At 39.4% G+C, this 24,299-nt stretch overlaps 1 pseudogene; it reads right to left on the reverse strand.

Moving 5' to 3' along the window:
* Positions 1-24,299, reverse strand: part of LOC114886195 — a 45,341-nt pseudogene that overhangs the window by 15,777 nt on the left and 5,265 nt on the right.

A 24,299-nucleotide genomic window follows, 5' to 3' on the forward strand; every position in this document is an offset into this window, starting at 1 on the left:
GTACTATGTGCCAGAAACATATTATTACTATATTTCTCTTAAAACAATTTTTTTCCACAGAAGAAGATCATAGAATTTGACAGCCAGAAGGAGCCTTGAGGGTTACTAATTCAATACACTGATTTTAGAGACGATGAGGGAATTTTTCGAGAGTTTGCAAAAGTAGTGTCAGACCTAAGGAAAATAGCTGGTTGGTGCCTCAGTGGGAAGTAACACCCAGGTCTCTTGACTTTGGTGCCAGGACTTTCCCTTGTCAGAAGTTACTTTTAAATTTTCTAGTATGTTTATAGATGAGAAATTCATCGGAATATGCCATTTATTGTACCTGAAAACGGTTACTGGTTGCTGCTTGTCCCAGTGACCCTACTGTAATAGAAGAGAAATGAGCCTATGTTAAGAATGTTTATAATCACAGTCAAGAAACATAAAAGTATTTGTACCCTTTGATTCAATAATTCTACTTTTAAGGATTTATCCTGGGGAAATCATGAGAGATACAAACAAAGATTCAGGTACAAGACTCTACTTCACGCTTTTTATCAAAAGTCTAACCATAAACTACGTGACACCTCATGGCAGAATATTATACAGCTTCAAAGGATGTGTAGTCATGCAACAAAACTTAGTATAATGTTAAGTTTTAAAAAGGTAAAATTTCACACAGTCTAATTTCAGTTTAGTAAAACGAAATTAGATGTGTGTGGTAGTGCATTCTAGTCTGAACAAAATAGACTTAAACTCATAACTGTGGTTATTTTGAAGTAATAAGATTATCAGTGATTTTAATTTTCTTTTGTTACTTTTTCTGCATATCCAATTTTATAAAACAAATTTGTATGCATGTATACTAAGGAGAGTGAAAAGGAGTACTGTCATAAAAAGAATACCTCTAGTCAAGGTAGGCCCAGCAGGTGGCCAAACTGAACAGACACCGACAGGGAGAAAAAAAAAAGTTGATTTAAGTGAATCCATAATACCTCTCTATTATTTTTTTTTTTACTTTTTAAAAAGTTAGTAAACTTTACTTTTTAGAACATTTTAGGTTCACAGCAAAATTGAGCAGAAAGTACAGAGAATTTCCATCTACCCTCTGTCCCTACACATGCACCACCTCTCCAATTGTCAATTACCACTCTATTTTAAACTTTTTAATGATCCCTTCACTTCTGGCTTGCCACGGTTATCATTCTTTTCTGGACTGAACTTGAACACCCTTGGTAGTCTACTCACATATTCCTAGCAAGGAGTCCCCTGCCACACACTCTCAGCCTTACCGCCCTAACCTGCACTTGAGATCATAAGGTGAACCCCATCATGCCCCTACATAACTATTTATAATCCCAGGTCATCCCATATAATCCAGACTCTGCTCCCTATGTGTCTCTGTACACCCCCTAGTCTGACCCAATCTCTCACACCCCTTCATGGCTCCAAACCCTTCCACTGCAGCCTGGTGGGGAGGCTGCTTGGTCAGCAGCAAAATATTCTACATGGCCAACCTCTTCTTCGAGCATCTCCTTCACTTTGTCCTTTAACTGAAACCTGTCTCCTGGGGCCATTCCTTGTTAGGGAGGAATGGGAATTTCTCTCCCATCCTCTACCACCTGGCGTGAAGTGGGTTACATGTCCTCTGTGTTCTTCACTTGCAAAACATGTGTTTTTCGCTTGCAAAACATTGTCCTCCCCTTCTCCATAAAAACCAGTTTTTGTGAAGCTCATACCACCAGAACATACCCTATCTTGGAAATACATTTATTGAATGTTCTGCTTTGTTAGCTTCACACCTGAGACTGATGATGCTTCTAAAACGTACACCTAGAGTAAACCCACACTTAAAAGGCTCACCTGGCTTTAAGTCACAGATGTGCTGCAGCACTGCAGCTGTAAAATGAATTGTCATTGGTATCCATTGTAAAATGAACCAAATGTTCTCCATAGATGATGCTGAAATGGTCAGAAGAGAGAGAGGTTTAATTCAGAGTGCACTGCCCATTTGACTACTGTGTCCTAGAGGGTTAAGGAAGGAAATGAGCCACCATCCAGTTAGGACAACGGAAAAGCCCTATGGACTGTGGCAGCCGCAGTCCCCAGCACCGTCCAGGCACAGAGTAGACCCTCTGTACCTATTTATTAGCTGACTGACTAATGGGTTTTAATGCCATTCCACACATTCCAAACTAGTTTAGCCTATAAATTCCTGTAGCCTGACATTTCCCATTCAACAATCCACAACTTATCATGTTATCTGATCTTTTGATTTGACTGGTTTACTTAAAGACTGGAATTTGTAGGGCCTGACCCATAGAAAAATAGAAAACGAGTGGACTTAAGAGCAAAAAGAAAAATGTTTATTTATAACTCCAAAATTAAAGTCTGAAGCTAAAGCACACTCTGATCATATAGGGCTTTTGTTTGATTGGATGATTAGTTTCATCTCCTATGGTTTCTCCTGCCCCCCTCTTATTTATGCGGCTACCTATGCAAACGGCTCGAAGCAACACTGTTACTCATTCTTTGAAACATTTGTTTTCCTTCAGCAAGTATTTATCTAGTGCCTACTACGCGCTGTGCACTATGCTAGGTGCTAGACTAGCACAAACAAGACTGATAATGTCCCTGCCCTGTATGCCTTCTACCAAAGTGGCAGGTAAGGGCCTTATATATTTTGATTCTACTTCATTCTATTCTATTCTAATAGACTTAGACTTACATAATAAAATAATAACAAATATTATTTCAGTAGCAATTTTTAATTAACAAAGTATTTTCACAACCAGTATCTTATTTGATGCTCAGAAAAAGCTCCATGGGAGGGTGTAGAGAAAAGGGAATCCTCCTACACTGTTGGTGGGAATGTAAATTGGTACAGCCACTATGGAGAACAGTATGGAGGTTCCTGAAAAAACTAAAAATAGAACTACCATATGACCCAGCAATCCCACTACTGGGCATATATCCAGACAAAACTATAATTCAAAAAGATACATGCACTCCTATGTTCATAGCAGCGCTATTCATGATAGTCAAGACATGGAAACAACCTGAATGTCCATCCACAGATGAATGGATAAAGAAGATGTGGTACACATATGCAAGGAATGCTACTCAGCCATAAAAAAAGAATGAAATAGTGCCATTTGCAGCAACATGGATGGACCTAGAGATTGTCATACTAAGCGAAGTAAGCCAGAAAGAGAAAGACAAATACCATATGATATCAATTATATGTGGAATCTAAAATATGACACAAATGAACTTATCTATGAAATAGAAACAGATTCGCAGACATAGAGAACAGACTTGTGGTTGCCACGGGGGAGGGATGGAGTGGGAGTTCGGGGTTAACGGAGGTAAACTATTACATATAGAATGGATAACAATAAGGTTCTACAGTATAGCAAAGGGAACGATATTCTGTCATGAACCATAATAGAAAAGAATATTTAAAAAAAATAATGTATATGTATGTATAACTGAATCAATTTGCTGTACAGCAGAAATTAACACAACATTGTAAATCAACTATACTTCAAATTTTAAAAAAAAGCTCTATGGGGTAGGAAAAGGGGACTAGTTTTAACTGATGTTATTTTACAGATGACACCGTCAAGACACTGAATGTAATGACATTAGCGGACATTATTCCTAAGGGACTGAGACTCACATGGGGTGGGGAACCTGGGACAGAGAGAGCACGAGCTAGCATCCAGTGGAGAAAAGACAGTCCATACACTACCCACCATCACTGTTTGGAAATCTCTTAGGCTGGTTTATTTGTTCATTTTTGACTTTTACAGGACGCATGCTGCTGCAACAGTTTTATTTATCACCATGCCTGAACCTCTTGCCTTGGGAGGTCTGTTGATCAAGGCTGCCGTGGTCATCTTAAACAGATATCCTTCTCACTGGCATTTGGTGGGAACACCTCTCTCACCAGGTAACTTACCAGCCTTGCAAGCAAAGGACACGATCTTTGCCCAGACAAATTTACCAACATCACCTGCAGTAGTGTTTACACACCTCAAATACAGACACTGTGGCTTCCTTTTATGAACTTCTATGAAAAGCTTCTAAGAGCATTAAACAAGTGCATTATTGAAGAGGTCTCTTTAAGATCAAATCACGATAATTACACAGAAGAATATATTTTCATTTGGAAAGGATACCAAAGTCCTGAACACTAGATACCCAAAACAGAAGGAGGAAATCCCATGAAACAAAATCCTCAGGACTGATTGTATTTATGTCTGTATCTTTATATTAGGCAACTGGCCCAGCCCTGGACTGTTCAGCCGAGGGCTACCATCCAAGAGGACGTGTAGGCACTCTGCTCCCCAATAAGTCAGAGTGGGAGATTTCTACTAGGTTATCTAGTCTGATCAGCCCCTTATGCAAGACTTTTTTCCTCTTCGGTTAAAGGAGCGATATTTGTATCCCTTTGTGGTTTTTAAATTCTGAAGAAATCCAAAGAAGTAACAGAAAAACAAACAAAAAAAAACACCAAAGCAAGGGAGTGTCAACTTGGTCAAGATAAGCATGTACAAAAGCAGGGGCTGTCGCTTCCATTTCCTCTCTAGATCTGGCGGTGAACAAAAGCAGCCGTCAGATGGAGCCCAGGTTAATCTTGAATGTTTCTTGCTTAATTTGACTATTTAAACTTTTTAATTTGTTTTTTTTTTCTTTTCTACATCTTAAAAGAAGAGTAGAGTATTTTTAGTTTAAAGAAATACCATATTTTGTGAGCAGGTGGAGAGCTAGAAAATTCTAGTCACCAGGTGTCACACTATCAAACAGCACACCAGGTGTAAAAAGTGGAAAAATAGGGCCTCCCTGGTGGCGCAGTGGTTGAAAGTCCACCTGCCGAGGCAGGGGACACGGGTTCGTGCCCCGGTCCGGGAAGATCCCACATGCCGCGGAGCGGCTGCGCCCGTGAGCCATGGCCGCTGAGCCTGCGCGTCCGGAGCCTGTGCTCCGCAACGGGAGAGGACACAACAGTGAGAGGCCCGCGTACCGCAAAAAAAAAAAAACAAACAAAAAAAAAGCCCCATGGTATAGGAAGGACAGCTAGTTTTAATGACGTTATTTTGCAGATGACAAAAGCCCAAGGAGTAAGCGAGTGGGGTATACTTAGAAACACGTGAACTGAACTAGAAACACTAAGTTCAGGAAGGGGTTGTTACCTTTAGAGATCCAGGAAGGTAAGGAGTAGGGTGGGAAAAGGGAACTGAGGTGACTTTAAGTTTATCTGCAACATTCTATTTATGCTATTTAAATAAAATACAAGGTAGAAGGGGCAAAAGGTGAACTTTAATTAATTCTTTCTGATGAATAAACAGTTTTTCCTCTATTAGACTCTGTTTTCTGCATTTTGAAGTATCTTTTCAAAAAAACAAAGGAGAAATATGCAACAAAAAAGGAACTAATAGTCTTTAAGAATATTTATACTCCCCTCTGTTTTCTTGACATTACAAAAATCAAATGTGATCATCGAAGTGGAGACTCTAGCCTAATAGTAGCAACAAGCATGTATAAACTATCCATTCCTTTTATTTTCTTTTTCGTTCTTTTCCTTTGCTTTTTTTCTTTCTTCTCTTTTCCCCTATACTCAGCAATGAAATTATTCTAAATTATTCTGTTATTTTATATAACAGTTAGAGCAAGTTGTTTAAATGTCTTCATCCTTTCATAGATTAGAGTGTCCTGACGGCAGGGCCTTTGTCTCAGTCACCCTTGCATATTTCAGGGACTGGCGTCACATCTAACAGGTACATAATAACTGTTTGCTACAGAACACACACACACACAAACACACAGGGGACTTAATTCTAAATGGTAGTAGCAGTACCTATTTCATTTATTTTTTAGTGTCCTGCTCTTTCATTAGGATTCAGTAATTTAAAAAAAGAAGTAATTTTAAAAAGAAACACCACCACTCACGATCAAGTCACAATGTCTTTTAAGTGTGGTTGTCTGAATTACAAGTCCTCCTGAACTTGTAAGCAAGATTTGGTTGCATTATACTTGGAGAAAAATGAGGACTTGGTATTGATTTTTTTCCGCCTTGATCCAAAGAGAGTGCAGGTGTTTAAGCACTTATGAAATTGATTGACTCCCCTCTAGCAGCCAATTGATAATAAGTTTAAGCTTCAGAGTGAGGTTGTAAAAGGTTTGATTATAGTAACAATACTAATAGTCATGGGTTCATAAATCTTAAGAGAAAGGATGCATATGTCACATATAATGCATGAAAAAGTTGTTCTTTTATCATGGATAACTCACCATTGTGCGGAGACCTAGTTGATCAGCTATTCCATTATTTGAATAAGTATCTGATGTCTTGTTTTCTTTCAAGAAGGCAGGTGCAGGATGAAGCAGGAAGCCTGCCAAGAAAGATGATAAATTACCATTGGTGCTGGCGACCAGAGCTCTACGATTGCAGGGCTGCCAGGAATTAAGAGGGAGAGTAACCAGAAACGCGGAGGGAAATGACCTCTGACTACAACTTCAGAGGTGTTTACTTTTTGCCCTCATTATCTTGGTGGTATTTTAAGGGTCTCCGTTAGTTTTGTAAACTGCAACATGAAGTGCTGTTTTAAAACAACCGTACACAGCCTCAAAATATTATATTACACCTGCTGAGGTCAAATACTAAATCGTAGTTGAGGGTGAACTGATCAGTGGAAGCAAATAAATGGCCTAAGTAGACAAATGACATGGTAACGCAAAGGTGCAGTGTGGCTGCAGCTTTGTTTGGGAGGGACCTGAACTTTGTAGCATAACTTTGGGCTGAACTCCCAGGAAGCATTCTTCCCCAAGCCAAACTGAACAGAGGTGTGCTCGGATTGTGTTTCACCCTCCAAAACTCTGAAGAATTAAAAACTAACAATAGTAATGATCATAATCACGGTTTTTGGAATAAGTCTGTTCCGTGAACATCTCCTGCCTACAGGTTATCTTTTCTGCTATCCAAGTTTATAATTCAGTGTTTAATATTCACGCAATGACAACTGGAATCACCATTGGCCATGGCTGTTCTTAATTTATGAAATTCAACCAGGATTTATTGAGCAACTAAAAAGTCCCTGGCACTCAGCTGGGTGTTACAGATATACAGATAGAAGACCCAGCCCCTCTGAAGTCATGGTCTAGTTGGGGAGAAACAAATCCAGGGCAGTATGCTCAGCAGTATGGTAATGATACAGGGAGTGTAATGGAGGTCCCCTGGGGAGCCAGGCAGGCTCAGGAAAGGGCTTCCAGGAGTGGTGACATCTGAACTGGGAAAGAGTCGGAGGTGGGTAGTTACTCGAGGCACTGGGGAAAGAATGAGCTAGAGATGTACAGGTGAGCAACATAGCCCTTTTCAACACTCCAGTTTTCTGAATGAAAGTGTGGATGGCAAGATGTGAAAGTAGAGGTTCTCAGGAGAGGCTCTCCACAAAGGATTCTGGATTTCAGATTAAGGAGTTTGGAATTTATTCTGAAATGAATGAGATATCCCTAAAGGACTCTGACCAGGGGAGCCATGTGATCCATTAGCATTTGGCAACAAATGTTTACAATACAATGTGGTGGGCACTCTGACAGAAACATGATCTAAGTACTATGTGAACACAGAAAAGCAGCCTCTTCACTGTGGGTATGGATTGGGGTAAGTCCAAGATGGGTTTTAGAGGATCAGTAGGAGTTCACCATACAAAAAGGGAATAGATAGCATCTCTACTAGATGACAGTGGTGGGGGAGAGATTGACAGAGAGAGAAGGAAAGAAAGAGAAAAAGAAAGAGAAAAGGAGAGAAAGAACAAGAAAAATAAGAGAGAGAAAAAGAAAAAAATTTCAACAGAGTTTTGAAAACTTAAAGAGAACCTCAGATTAGATTTTGATTATCGGTTTTCTGTTAATAATCATTTAGCAACATCTAGATCTTACCAATGAAAAGAAATCCAAAACATGTCAGATGATAAATAAAAGGAGTTGTAACCATTTCTCACTTTATCAAAACTAAACTTGTTACCATTCTTCAGTTATGGCAATATCTGAGTGAGATAATTTTGACAGTTTCCCAGAGCAAGGTAACAAAGAATTATGAAACAGAAGACAAAAACAAGGACCCAGAAATATGATTTGTATTACTTGCTTGGCCAGGGACAAAGCAGTAATTCTGGAAATATTTATCTGTTTGTTTGTCTTCTTTCTCAGCTCTAAACAGCAGGACGGCACCTTATTATGTGTCACAGAAGAGCTATGTAACTTTATGCAAGCCACAGTGGCCTGCCCTGAAAGGCTGGGTGCTGGGTGGGCTCCTCTCCATTTGGGGTTCAGCACCTACACCTGTCATCTGCACTCTAAATTGATAATCAGTTGTTGCCCCACTTTAAGTACAGCCATAGATTAACGACAACCACCAGACAAATAAGCCACATTGAAATAGTCGTTCTTGGGAAGATACAATGCTTAGATGTAATGTCCCACAGAGGTGAGACCAAATCCACTCTTTACATTTCCCTTGTGTCAGCCCTAGACTGTGGCTTTGAATCAGAGTGAGAGCAGAAAAGTGCAACAGAGAGGAAAGAGACCCATCTGCTGGGCAGCTGGGTCTGCCCCTTACCACTTGGGTGACTCCAGAAAGACACTGTCTCTGAGCCTTGGTTTACTCATCTGTGAGATGGAGACAATAATGCCTATTTCACTGGATTTTTATGAGAGAAAAGGAGATAGAGTAAGTAAAGCACTTAGAACTGTGACTAGTGCTTAGAAAGGGTTAAGTAAACTGAAGCTCTAATAGAATGACCACGAGGCTGGATTGCTCTGACCACGATGAAGAGAAAGGGCACTGGAGGAGGTGGGCATTCATGACCTATGGATCCCCACTGAAATTCTGTGCCTGACACTTATCACCAGGACGTGCATTGCAATGGTCTGATTTGTCTCCACCATGCCAATACCTTTTGATAACTTTTTCAAAATAATTCTTTCAATAATAAACACAGCACTGAATACTGGCCACACGGTGCTATACCTGCCACCCTAATGCTGGAGGGCATGTCTTAACAACATAATTTCAGCTCCACCAGCAAGTCTGTGTTGTTCTGGGCTCATCACTTAACTGTCTTGGCACATTCTCCCACCTATGAAGTGAAAGGTGTGGACTCTCTAATTTCATGATTGTACCTCTGTTGAACTTATTAATATTCAGGAGGCAGTGTCTAGAAATCTAAGAGGTGAGAATAGGAGGTGGTATGGGAATAGGACGACTCATTTGAGCATGGCTTTAGACAGTGCCGTGGAACAAACACAGGCAGGAAGAGGAACACACTCTTCTGGGACAAAACACTGACCGTGACTGTGTTATATCTAGTTTCCCAGCCTCATAACTGTGTTGACCTTAAAAGAGACACAGCCAGTCTGCTCAGTTTAACCACATTTAAACCAAGGAAGGGGTTGCCAAGAACACTGCGTGCTTACTATGTGCCGAGTGCTGTGTTGAATCATTTCATCCCCACAGCAGCCCACTGGACAAACAGGCCCAGGAGCCATCTCTCACATTCCTAAAGATCACCCAGCTCGTCAGCAACGATCCCAGGCGTCTGCCTCTGAGGCCTGTGCAGCCAGCCATTAGGTTGAACTGCCCCTCGTGAGAAACTGTTCTGAAAACTTGATCTCATTTAATGCATTTTCAATAAAAAGCACCCTTATATTCTAATGCACTGCCTCTGACACCTGACACAGAGACTGCATGCAGTGGGGTTCATTTTCCTACAGCAAATCGACTCATAGGAAATAATGTAAGGTCAAGACGAGATAGAACTGCAGACCTTGAATCACTGAAAGTCTCTTTCTCTAAAGAGAGTTTAGAGACCCGTGAGTCTGAACTCCTCCTTATATACAGGAGAAAAGTAAAGCCCAGGGAGGTAAGTAACTTAGTTCCGCGGACACAGCTAATGAGAGGCCACAGTGAGAAGGACGGTGCAGGCCTCCTGATCAGCTTAGCGTGTGACCTGCCTTCTCCGTCTCCTGACTGTCACCCAAGCGTGCCTTCTCTTTAAGTACTTTTCCAGGCTCTCTGCTTCCAATAAATCACAAGTTCATTATATGCACACGTAAAGTCTCGTTTGCTCATTCGTTCCAGTGTACTTTTATGCTACCTGCGTGTTCCCGGCAGACAGGAAGCAGAGGAATATTTTTAACACAGGTTGTTTTGCTCCACCTCCAACACCTGATGGTGTTTAGCTGTTAGGACATTAGTCATTCCTTCTGTGCTGGTGTGACTCAGTCTCTGACCATCTGGGAGCTGGAATTCATGTTTCCAGCTTAGATCCACCAGCGACCCATTGGGTGACCACTGGGAAGCCTTGCCCAGGTTCAGTTTGATAAGACAAAGAGTATGACTCTCCTCTTCCACTTAGGGTCACTAAGGTGTAAAAAGGAGGTACTAACAGAAGAATAAGAATGTGTTTTGTGTACATAATATACTATCTAACTAAAACTATAAGTATTTAATGGACATCAATGATTGCTTTTAATAGTTTAAAAATAAACACCGCATTACATATTGGGCATACTCTACCGGTAATGGAGTGTGTGCCACTCTGCTAGAGGACACATCCTAACTGTAATTTTAACTCCATCACCAACCCTGCAATCTTGAGCACATCATTTAACTCTCCTGGCATATTTTCTCCTCTATGAAATGAAAAGTCTGGATTCCTTGATACCTAATGTCATGACTAAAAATCTGTCTAGTTTATTAATATACAGGATGCTGTGTCTAAAGGTCTAAGACTAAGAATAAGGAGGTGGTATGGGAATAGGATAATTAAATTACTTTAAGGAACCAGAAATTAGGGAAAAGAAGAAGAAAGAAAATGAGGAGGGGAGGGGGAAGGGGAAGGGGAAGAGAAGCCCTTGTGTCCTACATGATAATTTCATGGGTCTGAAGCAGCATTAATATATCTGCAGTTTCAGACTAACACACTTGCAGAATTCCTCCGGATACTGGCTCTCTGAACTAGGAAAGTTAAAGTCTGGAAAGCAGAAAGAAATGATATTTTTTACACCCTCATGGTGAGTATTCAATATGCTGTCCAGGGTCAAGAAAAATCCTCCCAGACTCAGGATAAGATATTCCTCACAGTTTACTCAGGGCCAGAAAACACTCTACATGCTTTATCATGTATTCAATTATTTAATGCTCACAAGGACCCTAGGAGGTAGGTGCTGTTAGTAGTCCTATTTTATAGGAACATAATTTGCGACACAGGGATATTAAGTAATATACCCACGGCCACACAGCTGTCAAACAGCAGAGCAGGATTCTAGCTTAGAGGACTTGCAATGTCTGTGCTGTTAAGCACATACTCGACTGTCTCCAATGAGATGCTCTTGTGTCCTTTACATATGAGATAGTTAATCTCGGATTCATTTAGACTGAGTCTTATCTTTAAACTGAGGACCAAAAAATCCTACCTCCCTGGGTTGTAGTGAGTATTAAATTTGTTTAATACCTGGTATATACGAAGGGCTCAATACTTTTTTTCTTTCCCCTAAGATGCTCAAGTTAGGGCTCTCCATTTCTCAGCTTACAGAGCTATCATTCTTCTTGTGTGCCATTTGCTATCCTTTCTCATTGCGGCTGATTTGGAACCTGGTTTTTCATATATTCGTTCTTCTGGGCATAGAAAAAGATGTTTGTTTTCCTGGTGTGTGTGTGTGTGTGTGCACGAGTTTGTTTCAAACCATATATTCATCTGGATGCAGTAAATGAATCATTCTCAAGGTTTAGCATTTGCGGTCTGAAAAAACAGAATTAGAGCCTTTTCAAATCTGATAAACGGAAGTTTCCAGCTGCTATTCTTTCGATCTAGCCAAACACTTTATGCTCAGTTTGAAATTGGTCTCCTTTAGTTTCCAAGCTCCTAATTGATACACCAAGATTGAACTCTCTTTCCTCCTGATATCTTAACTGCTCAGTTCTAAATTAACTGCTCTGTTCCATTTAGCATATTTTAGAGTTTTCTTTCATGTGAAAAGAGATGATCTCTGGAGAAAAAATAATCACTTTTTTCCCATCTATAGTCTATTTTTTTAAATTTAAAGTAAATGCCTTACCTAAGTTCATTTGGATTTCAATCCTTAAATTCCAACTCTATATTTTTATCAGCATCTTCTACATTTCCATTTTCCTGTGGCTGATAATCCAAAAAGAAGAAACTTGTTTCTATGGTTATTTCATCCAGAAGCTTCAGGAATAATTATTGTATTGGAAAGTTTGACAAAAAAGAAAGAAAACAAGTTAACAGAATTAGAAAAGAAGACATATCTTTCAAACTATACAAGAATATCATGAATAACCATATACCAATAATTTTGAAACCTATATTAAACACATTAAGTTTTTTGGAAAATAATGTAAAGAGCAAATACTGATGCAAGAAGAAAAAGAAAACTAATGCACCAACATGTTAAAGATATTGAAATTATATGCCTAAGATCCTTTCCCTCCCCTACAAAACAGCCCTAAGCTCAGAGAGTTTTATGCCAAACTTCAAAAGAATCAATAATCCTGATCTTAAATAAACTGTTCCAAAGCACAAAACAATATGGAAAGGAGCCCAATTCATTTCGTGAGGCTATGAGTTTATACCAAAAATGAGGTAAAGACATAGAAGAAGAAAAAAATTAATTTTATTTAATAAAATAGATGCAAAAATCCCAAATAATAAAAATGTTAAAAAATAAAAAATGTATCATGGGCTTCCCTGGTGGCGCAGTGGTTGAGAGTCCGCCTGCCGATGCAGGGGACACGGGTTCGTGCCCGGTCCAGGAAGATCCCACATGCCGCGGAGCGGCTGGGCCCGTGAGCCATGGCCGCTGAGCCTGCGCGTCCGGAGTCTGTGCTCCGCAACGGGAGAGGCCACAGCAGTGAGAGGCCCACGTACCGCAAAAAAAAAAAAAAATATATATATATATATCATGATCAAGTAGTTTTTTTTCCAAAAGTGAAGATAAATAGACATTTAAAAAAATCCATTCCATTCATGTTAATGGACTACAGGAGAAAAATTACATGTTCACCTCAGTATATATTGGAAAAAAATTTAATGAATTTCAATACCAAGCCAATATTTTAAAAAAGTTAAAACTACAAATGGGAGAGAACTTCTATAACATGGTAACAAGCTACCTACCAAAAACCTATAGCAAGCATTATATTTAATGAAAAAAAATTTCAGTCATTTTCTTAAATGTTGGAAAAAGACAGGGGTGACTACTCTCATTATCATTCTCCCTAGTGTCTGTGGAAGCTTATAATACCTTTCCTAATTATCCCCTGTCCTCTGTACTAAGTCCATCTCTAGACAGCTCTCCCCTGGGACCCTCCCCTTAGCAGAGTAGACTTCCCAGGTCATGGCTATCAAGTTTGCCCATGCCATATCCAACAGAAGCTCTAAGAGTTACCATGTGGTTCTGCAATTGCTCCTTTCCTTCTGCCATCAGAAGGCCATTTCTCAGACAGGGGCTGCTTCTTCCACTGGATCGCAGAAGAAAGGAGATAGGACTGCAGCCAACCATAGTCAACTGTCACCAATGGGTAGGTGCAATTAAGAAGTTAAGACTTGATCTTGGAAACCTCTGAGATTTGAGAGTGTTTCTTATCATATCGTAACGTAATGAGAGCTGACCAATACAGTCCTGAAGGTCTTATCCAACAAGAACATTTTTAAAAAATTAGATATAAGGGCTGCAAGAGAAAAGGCAAAAAATTCATAATTAGATGATATGATTTATGATAAAAACCCAATACATTCAAAAAACTACTAGAACTCATAAATTTCAAACAGGTTGTTGCATATAAAATCAATTAAAACATCAGTAACTTACACCAGTAAAAACATAAAAATGACAATCATCCCAAAACAGTGGACCATAAATTCCCATCTCTTATGTGTGGGCTGCCCATAGTGACTTCTTTCCAAAGGGTACAGTACAAAAAGGGGGATGAAAAGGATAACTTCACAGTGGAGACCCCTGACAAACACTACCTCAGCTGAGTGATCAAGGTCAACCTCCACATTGATAAGTCATGGCGACAGCATCTATTCTTGACATGATGTGATGAGAATGGGACTTTACCTCTGTGATCATCCTCCTCAAAACCCACAACCCCAGTCTAATCATGAACAAAAACATCACACAAACCCTAACGGGGGGATATTCTACAAAAAGCCTGACCAATATTCCTCAAGTTGGTCAAAGTCATCAAAAATAAACCCCACTTCAGCCCATGTATTAGTCAGGTTTACTGTGACAATTCTGGGTAACAAACAACCCCGCTCACAATGTTTTACAACAATAAGTATTTATTTTTCACTCTCCAGCTTATAGATTGGATTGTGGGTCTGCTGGGCGTGGCTGAGTTCAGCTGGACTTGACTCTGGACTTGTACCCAGGATACACCTTAGGTTTAAGTCAGCTTTTCAGGTGTCTCTCATTCGTTTCACCGGAATGCACCCTTGGCTAGATGATACATTTGTTTACAAAAGAACAAAAATAGGAAAACTTTCTATGGTAAGCCTCAGAAGCATTTTTGATTATTGATTGGGTCTTTTTCTATGGTAAAGGAGAATGAAACTAGCTCACTTCAAAATATGTTTCTAGAAATCATTTTTTCCTCCACTAGATAAAAATATGCTTTTCAAAAATCAACTCTTTTTTTCTCCACTCAGAAAAAAGAGAAACAAAAAAGCCCAAGAACATAATATCACAGACCAAGCATTATGTGATTTGTGAAGATGAGCTCTATCTTCAGACCTTGACAAATCACATATGGAAGGAAGTCATATGGAAGGAAGGGACAGTTTTGATGAATGATGCTGGGATCAGATGTGGATGACTAACCTCTGTCCACATGCTGGGCTCTGACTGGCACCCTGCACCTGTCAGTCAGCATATGGGTGAGCTGCCCTATCTCATCTGTCACATGAAAGAGCAGGCATACTAGGTGTCCTTACTGATGAAAAAACAGAACATGCCCCTCTCTGTCTGTTCACTGTAGCAATGTAGACATGTCACAGAGGCTCTACATGGGGAAACCACCCTGGGGGAGGGCTTAGTAACACCTTAAGACCATATTTTTCAAGTTATTCCATAGAAGTACCTCTTTTCTCAGAGACAAATGCCAAGTGCACACACATATACCCAGGGAAACCAGGAGATAGAGCCCAAAGGATCCTGGCCTAAGTAGAAAATGTCTTCTAAGTCTACTGATTGGGTTTTTAAATGTCATATGAATATTTCATTTGATTTCATATTATCTTTTATTTAACATAAAATAATGCTTTAAATTGCCATCTGGAATTGAAAAAGTCCCCTAGCATTTTAGCCTGGGCCTTGACCTGCAATCAGCATACCACGTGGGCACGGAGTGAGGTGCTGACAAAGAATACGAGAGCTGGCGTCTGATACTAGCGGAATCTGTCCACTTTTCCATTTCCACAACTGCTATCTTAGTCCAAGTTACCACCATCCTTTTCCCGGACCACAGTTTTATGGCCTCCAAGCTGGACTGCTTGCTTCCACTCTGATCTACTCTTCGCTCTGTGTTCAGAGTGTATCCCACTACTGTAAACCCTTCCATGACTTTTCATCACTATCAGTAGAAAATCAAAATCTTTAGCAAGGCCTCCCGGCCCTTGTGGTCTGACCTCCACCAGTTCACGCAATCTCCTCTCTGACCACAGCCTTCTCACTCTCTGTGCTCCAGACACGTGGCCTCAAGCCTGCTAGTCTGTTTCCTCTCCATAGACTTAGAACAACCGATTCTCCTACTTAAACATTCTTCCTTTTACCCTTATTTTTGTTTAGACCCCCTAATAAGTCAATTTTCTCCTATATGACATTCTGACATATTTCTCTAATCCACTGGCACTAAGCTTCTTAAGGAGAAAGGTAATGTCTTCTTTCTGTCTGTTCCTGATGCCTGCCTAACACCTTCCCTGAACACATAGTAGCTGCTCAATAAACGTTCTGTAAATGACACGAGAATGAGCTAGTGAAAAGTGCATCTTCTTTCAAGTCCAGAAAACTAAGGCTGAGAGTGCATGAGTAACTTAAAGAATTTTCTAAAACAATACATACTTTGCTAAAGGTCCATTCTAGCTATCAGGAGGCAAAAGAAGTGAGACCGAAAGCTTTGTTCCAGCTTCGCCTAAGACACCATTTAGGTAACTCTGGGGATGAGAAAGAACTTTTGGGTGGCAGAATCTCGTCAAAGACTTGAGACAGAATTTATGAATCTCTCCTGAGTCCTGACACCTGAGTGCTCCTAATCAAACTGGTCCCCCAAGAACATTAAATGAAATGGCAAGGGCTTCTCACATTTTTGAAATTTCAAAACTGCTATCGATATAAATAATTATTTGGAGTTTTTTATTTCTTATTCATCATGCCTATTGGGAAACATCAGAAAACAGAATGTTTTGTTAACAAGCACCATCCCTTGATGATGATTCTTGTACTGGCTTGAGGGCAACATGAAAAAGGGGGTAGAATAAACTGGCAGTGAAAAGCAGAGCATTCACTCAGTAATCATTCCACCAGCTTTATGAAGGCCCACCTGCTTCTTAGAGCTACTAGGATACAAGACTGACACTCCTCGACTACAGGTAGCTCAAGGCCTCCTAGGGAAGATGGGTCATCATCAGAGAGTTACTAACAGTCTGTGATTTGGGCGTGGTACATGAGCTCTTTCAACCTGATTCCTCATCTCTAAAATTAGGAAAATGACAGTACTTACCTCTTAGAATTGCTGTGAGATTAAATGGGATAATGACCATAAAGGGCTTAACTCAGTGTCTGGCACGTGATTATTTATATCAGTTGGAATGTTTTTGCTTACAAGGGACAGGAAACCTGACCAGTAGTGACTTAAATCATGGATTTATTGTTCTGTTAACAAGCAGCCTGGGGGTGGGCTACCCACTGAACTGTTTAGCAATGATGGGGATCTGGTCCAGCATCTCTGGAATTCTCTTGACCTGACTTCACAGTGTAAAAATGGCTGCCATTGCTCTGATCAGGGACTTCTCAAGTGCCTCTCTCTTGACAGCAGTAGGTACATCTTTCCTAAGAAGCCCAACAGACTTTCTTTTATACTCCACTGGCCAGAAGTATAATATGTATAAAGTGCTTAGCACAGGGCCTGGTACATACTAACTAGTCAGTACAATTTAGCCATTAGATGACAATGATCGTGATGATGATGGTGGTGGTGATGGTGATGACAGTGGTGATGATGCAACAGAGAGGCAAAACATATGTACTTTCGCCTTATAATCAAGACATCTCTCAACTTCTGGATCCATGTGTCCCTCTTTTCTAAGGTCTGACATAAAGATAAAGAAACGGATCACAGAATACGGAAGCGAATTGGACTAAGTAAAGTTACTGTTTGGGATAGCAAAAAGGAAGGATGGTCACGGATAAACCGAAGTAGATAAAATAGGATGTGGTGTTTACACTAGGGAGGTTGGTAAAGTTGGAGAAAGCATGGAATCATAAAGCATGAGCTCTGAAAGTCCTTCTCATCCCCCAAATGAGGAAACCAGGGCCCAGGGAAGTTAAATTATTTATTCAGAAATTCAGTTAGAACTCAGGTCTCCTAAAGCCTACGATTTTTAAAAAATTTTTGTTACAAAAACGCACTCTAAGGGTAACAGAAAGAAATGCCTAAAATAGACTCTAATTATTTGTGGAATCAATTGCTGTCCGTCTGCTATAATTTTACCCTTCCATCCTGGCATAAAAAGAGTTAATAAATAAGAGTTTTCTGGTTACAAACAACAGAGAATTCCAAAGATTCCTTGGTTAGTTGAATGGCACAAAAGCCTGACGGTCAAACCCTGCTTTCAAAAGATTTCATAATCTATAGTGTGTGCTTAGTTATAAGCTGAACTTTTGATTCCTTGCCCCTGGAAACAAAGAGATATCTCTATTTCAGCAATCAAACAAGTGATCTGGGTTCAAATCATGGCGTGTGTCCCTTGAAAAAGTTCAGTTTCTCAGAAACAGACTCATAGACATAGAAAACAAACTTATGGTTAACAAAGGGGAAAGGGGGGAAGGGAGGGATAAATTAGGAGTTTGGGATTAACAAATACAAACTACTATATATAAAATAAACAACAATGACCTGCTGTATAGCACAGGGAACTATATTCAATATCTTGTAATAACCTATAATGGAAAATAATCTGAAAAAGAATACATACATATAAATATATGTACATATGTATATATAAATATATACTTTGTTATATACCCAAAACTAACACATTGTAAATCAACTATACTTCAATTAAAAAAAAAAAGTCCAGTTTCTTGTCCCTCTGGAAATAGAAACAGCCACTCCAGTCATAATCCCATGATACTGAACAATTTATATCTTACTCTGTTTCTTGATTTAGCAATTTGTCTGTGGACTGGGTACATATGCAACAGATGGGAAATAAGTATGTGTCAAATGCTATCCCAACACTAATACATAGATATCTGATCATCTTTTGGACCTTAAAAAGATGGGGTTAACACAAACATCAGAGAGACCAAACACAGTGGCACATCAGAGGCGATGGCAGTCAGAGCTAAATCCTTACTAACAGTAATACCTAATTTATATCGACACCTTCCACATGTCAGATGTTACGCTAAGACTTTGACATGCATTGCCTGTTGCATTTAATCCTCACAGCAACCCTCTGAGGTAGGGACAGCTATTGTCAACTCTCACTTGGTAGATAAAGAAACAGGTTCAGAGAGCGTCACCCAAGTGGAAAATGATGGAGCCAGGATTTGAACAGCACTGATCAGAGCTGCATTCAATTGTATGCAATAGGAACCAGACTTCAGTGGCTTAACCAAATAAGGGTTTAATTTTTCTTACACACCAAGAAATCCAAGCATAGAGAACTGAGGGCTCATACATCAGCTCAGGAAGTCTTCAAAGACTCAAAGACCCAGTTGCCTTCTCGCTTCCATAGGCACCACCCTTAGCTTGCGGCTGTTGTCAGGAGAGGGCTGCTCCACAGAGCAGCCCTGTATCTGTATCCACAGATACAGGCACTGCATCTGTAGTGAAGCAGAAAGAAGCAGAAAAGCAAGGGACAAAGGACATGCTAGCCGAATCTGTTCCTTTTATCAAGAAAATGATAGCTTTTCCAGTGGAACTCCATTTATAAACTAGTTGACCAGGACAGGTTAACACAGCCATTCTAGCTACAAGGAAGTATGGACATGTGAATATTTTTAACCTACCATATTGTTACCCTAAATAAAACTGGGGTTCTGTTACTGAGAAGCAGAGAATGGATATTGGGTAGACAACCAGCAGTGCCTGTCACAAATCCAGGTGGCTATTGGATGTTAAAGCTCAAGAAATAAATGTGCTCATAACCTCTATGCCAGCATGAACATCAGATATTCTACCCCATCCCCCCACCGCCCCCCGCCAAAAAAATGTTTACGGCCAACTTGTCACTCAAGTGATAGTTTTTTTACTTCGCTTCTTCTAAAAACCCAGTCCTGGAGCATAGAGGAAGGAAGCCTGAATGCTGTCTGGGTTCTATAACCACCACTTGCCTCCCCCGCCCCCCCTTTTCAGTGCAGTAAATGACCATCAAGCCTTCTGCTTCCCGATGACCAAACACCGAAAATAATTTTCTTTGAGAAGATTTTGTTCCACCTAATTTGTGAGTAAAATTTCCTAAGGGCAGTAGTGAAAGGTCTAAGATAATGAGGAAGTCTTCAAACTCAGGGGAACTGATGAGATCTGCTCTCAAAGTTACCATACACCATTAATCAATTGTTACTAGGCAGAGTCATGGAACCCAGATAGAGGTCAATGGATCACATGACCCACCGCAGGCCAAACGGCCAGCATCCTGCTGCTTAAACAAAGCAGAAGTGACTTTGTAACTATTCCCACTTAGCCGAATTCACAACCTATGCTGGTTTTTCATAGCCAGGGTTCAGTTCAGACTGTGGAGAGTCACTGAGTAAAATAAAGTCGAAAACCCAGAGGTGGGTGGTAGTGTGTATGTGTGTGTGTGTGTTGAGAGGGGCGATGTCACCAAGTAAACAAGATAAGTTGGCCACATAGTTTACAAGAAAAACAAATTGGAAATAAAAATCACATTTAGCACATTATCCAGTTTAACTTAATGTGTCCTTATTTGAAAATTGCAGGTACTGTTACCCATTATTTTCAATATGCATTGAAATTTAATCTTGTCCTTTTTTTGATCTAAACCACAGAACATGGTACTTTGAATTTTCAGATGCTCTGTAAACTAGCTCCCATTATGTCAGACGTGTGACAGATCTTGCCCTTCTTTGATCTGTTTGTTACTGCTTATGTGCTAACTCTTTGTAAGAGTATCTTTAGATGGTTTTGAAAGGTAGATAAATAAACATCTCAACACCGCCTTTAACTATTTCTTAGCAAAATCCAAAACCCCTTCTCTGTTAGTTCATTCTTCCTCTGATTCTAGAACTTTCTTGGTATTACGGAAAAATATAAATTAAAACAAAAAGTAAAATCACTTATTACAGAGAGCAGGACAATTTTATTTTATAAACAATTCTCTCCTATCTTGGTTCAGCCTGTTCTTTTTAGTCATACTTGGGACAAGACGCTGGGCATAAACCACATTTAATAGAAATACACAAAAGGTGATCCCGAGAAACAAATTGGGCTGTGTTAAGGTTCTCCTTCCATATCCATTTAGATATGGAACAGTTAGTGCTTGGAAGCCCCCAGTTTTAGTTCCTGAAGTAAGAGAAGTCCTCTAATTTGTCAAATAAAAACTTACCCACATTTGTACCAAGGCAGAAAAATCTGTGCGGATCTAATTTACCACAAAAGATGAAGAAGCAAAATGAATCCGTTTAGGATCTCTGGTGTGTATTTTTAGTTTATGCTAAATCTTTTCTAATATTACCAATTCTTTAAGTTCTGGAAGTCAGAGAGCATTCCAATGAAACATTTAGGAATCTTTCTGACAAGGGCAAAAGAGAAGCAAAAGTTAAATCTTACATGCATTTTGACCAGCCTTCCACGTTTAGGAATTTATATTATAAAAATAATCAAAAGAGTACAAATAAGAACATGTAAAATATATTCATCATGTTCATTAGAAAAATACTTGCTAATAGTGAAATTTGCAAGTCACTAAAATGTCCCAAAATAATGGATTGGCGAATTGCATGATGATGCTGCAATGAAATTCTCTGTAGGTATTTGAATTGGTAATGAAGATCACTATTTATTGATATTACAAAGATGTCCACAGTTCAGTGTGATGGGGGGAAAATCAGCTTATAGAACAACGTATGCAGTACGAGCTCATTTTTGCACAAAGTGCAAAGATGTAATACGCTAAGAAAAAAGTATTTAAAGGATATGCTCCAAAATGTAAACAATGGTTGTCTTTGGGTTTATTAGGCCATAGACAATTTTCACTTTTTCCACAATAGACAATTCACGTCAAGGTTTTAGCATAATATCTGAATACATAAGGTCCATATGTATTAGGTATTATTCATATTAGGGTTTTAGCTTTATCAGCCATTGCCTCTGATGTGTTTTGTCCCCTTCTAAGTAATTTCCTTTTCTTTTAACAATCATGAGAAAACTATACAAGAAGTGATTTCCATTTTGAGGGAAAAAAAGGCTGGGGGGAAGGTTAACGAGAGGTTCCTGCACCAATGCCTGCCATCCCATCTGGGTTAGTGACATGCGTGTAAAGGGCTAAAAAGAGAGGCGGAGGGAAAGTGAGAAGGAAGGCTTCGCCACACTAAATGAAAGGCAAACAATATGCATATCAGCATCCCAAGATATACCACTCTACTGGGAAAACCCAAGACAAAAGAATTATCGGACACAACAGTTCAAAGCATATTGCACCTGTCAAAACGTCTGTCATCTTCTATAGAAATTCACCATTCTAAGAGAGAAAAGGGAAACTTTCGCAAAGTCACTCAGGAACAACAGCTTACTTTGTCTCCTTCCTCTGGCCAACTCCTCCATCTGAAAGCCATTTAGCTCCATGCTAAAGCTTGCCTGGAAGGACCAGACAATAGGAAGGTCTCTTTCATTGTCAAGGACAGTTACACTTTGAAGATGACACTCAAAAGAGGTTAAAATGGGTCAACAAGCAATTGTTGGGCCTGAGCAAGGACATGTGAAGAGGACATTGTTCAAGTCACAAATGAAAAAAATCTCGATCTCAAAGAATTTAACTTTAATCTAGAGGAGGTGTGGGAAGGAAGGAAGTAACAGGCAATACTGATTTCATCCCAAAGAAGAATTAGGAGGGGAGGGGATCTACCCCAAGAGGATTAATTAATAGACAGTTTGGGGATGATCTCTGCCATCCCAAACACGCACCCACACTATGTATGAGAGAGATAAGTGTAATTTAAGGCAAAGTGAGAAAAACGTGACTTTTCTAAAAATGATGTAAATGCAAGTGGTATTAATTCTATGCTGGCTATTACATTTGTTAAGTTTAATTTTCTGGATGTGCTTCGGGAACTATGTGTGGCATCTAGTCAGATGATAGGTAAGTGGCTGGGTGGGTGGGTATATTTAAACAGTAGTTATTTCTTTTGTGCAATTTCTTAGATATCTTTAAAAGGCAAGTCTCAAAATCCCTCTGAGAAAAGCTGATCTAGAGAGAAGCAACAAGGCAAATCTGTGTCAGCCCACCTAGATGCCTAGGTTTACAGTCTGGGTCTGCCTTGTTCAGGCCACGTGACTCTGGACAAGCACCTTAACCTCACTCCTGTCGGTCACCACCTGTGTAAAAGGGGATAACGACAACAGGCCAGCAGGAGTATCGGGAGGATTAAAGGAGAGACTGCATCCAGGAGAAATGAAAATGCATGTCTACACGAAAACTTGTACACGCGAGATTATCACGGCATTATTCATGAGAGCCAAACAGTGGAAACAACCCCAATGGATAAACAAAGTCTGGTCTAGCCACACAATGGAATATTATTCTGCCATAAAAAGGAATAAAATACTGACATGTTACAACATGGATGAATCTTGAAAAACTATCTTAAGGGGAGGAATCCAGTCGCAAAAGACCACATATTATATAATTCCATTCATATTAAATGCCCAGAATAGGGAAATCCATGGAGACAGAAAGTAAATTAGTGATTGTTTGAATGGGCTGAGGGGTGGAGAAGAAGGGGAGGATAGAAAGGTGATAGATAGCTAAAGGGTATAGAGTTTCTATTTGAGTGGGTGAAATGTAAAAGTTACTGTGGTGATGGCTGTACATATCTGTGAATATGCTAAAAACCAGTATATTGTATACTTTAAATGGATGACTTGTATAGTATGTAAATTATATCTCAATAAAGTTGCTAAAAATAAATAAAACAAACCAATCAAGAATGATGGACAAATCTTTGTGGCAAAAAATAAAACAAAATACTTTTTTTAAAGGATGGGGGAGAGATACTACAATAAAGCAATCAGAACAGTGCTTGGCACAGAGTAAGTACTCAATAAACACTGAGTATCAGTAATTCTTTTTGAGAGTAAGTATAAATCATTGTGAAGAGTTTTGGGAAAGCTTTGGAAAAGAGTACTATTACGTAGTGTGACTAATGGTAAGACTGAAATTTCCATTTTAACCTTAAAATATTCATCTTTAAAGATTTTGCAAACTTCAACCTTATTCCCTGAAATCTAAAGACAATCTATTCCTCAATAGTCTATTCAAAAGGTAAATTTCAAAATACAGTGCAGCTTTTTCTCTTCCTTAAAGATTTTGATATTTAAGTACATTAAATTATTTATGATTGTCAGATCTTCTTTAAGCTTTAGAAACTGACTAGCTACAGAATCAAACATCAGAAAAGTGAGAACGTTCATTCATTCTGAAATACACTTACAATTGAAATCATTCTTTAAAAAAAATCTTTGGACTATTTTCCAAAGGCCACACATATTATGCCTAGATAAAAAAAAAATAGCTGTTGTCAATTTTCAAAATCTCAAACAATTCAAAAAGATAAAAATGGTAGATTCACTCCTATGCCCCACAAGAACCCAACTCCTCTCTCCTTCCATGTGTCAACATATGTGTCTATTTATAGATCTACAGGTACGTTTCACTTTATAAATTATCCATGCCTTTGGCCTTGCTCAAAGGTGAATTTACTAAGAAACTAATGAAATTTAAGTTTCAGGGCTCCTATTTGCAAAGACCCTTCCAAGGCCCTCT

The sequence above is a fragment of the Monodon monoceros genome, unplaced genomic scaffold (genome assembly GCF_005190385.1).
Source record: "Monodon monoceros isolate NGI ecotype Baffin Bay Population unplaced genomic scaffold, NGI_Narwhal_1 Super_Scaffold_6, whole genome shotgun sequence".
Classification (NCBI taxonomy): domain Eukaryota; kingdom Metazoa; phylum Chordata; class Mammalia; order Artiodactyla; family Monodontidae; genus Monodon; species Monodon monoceros.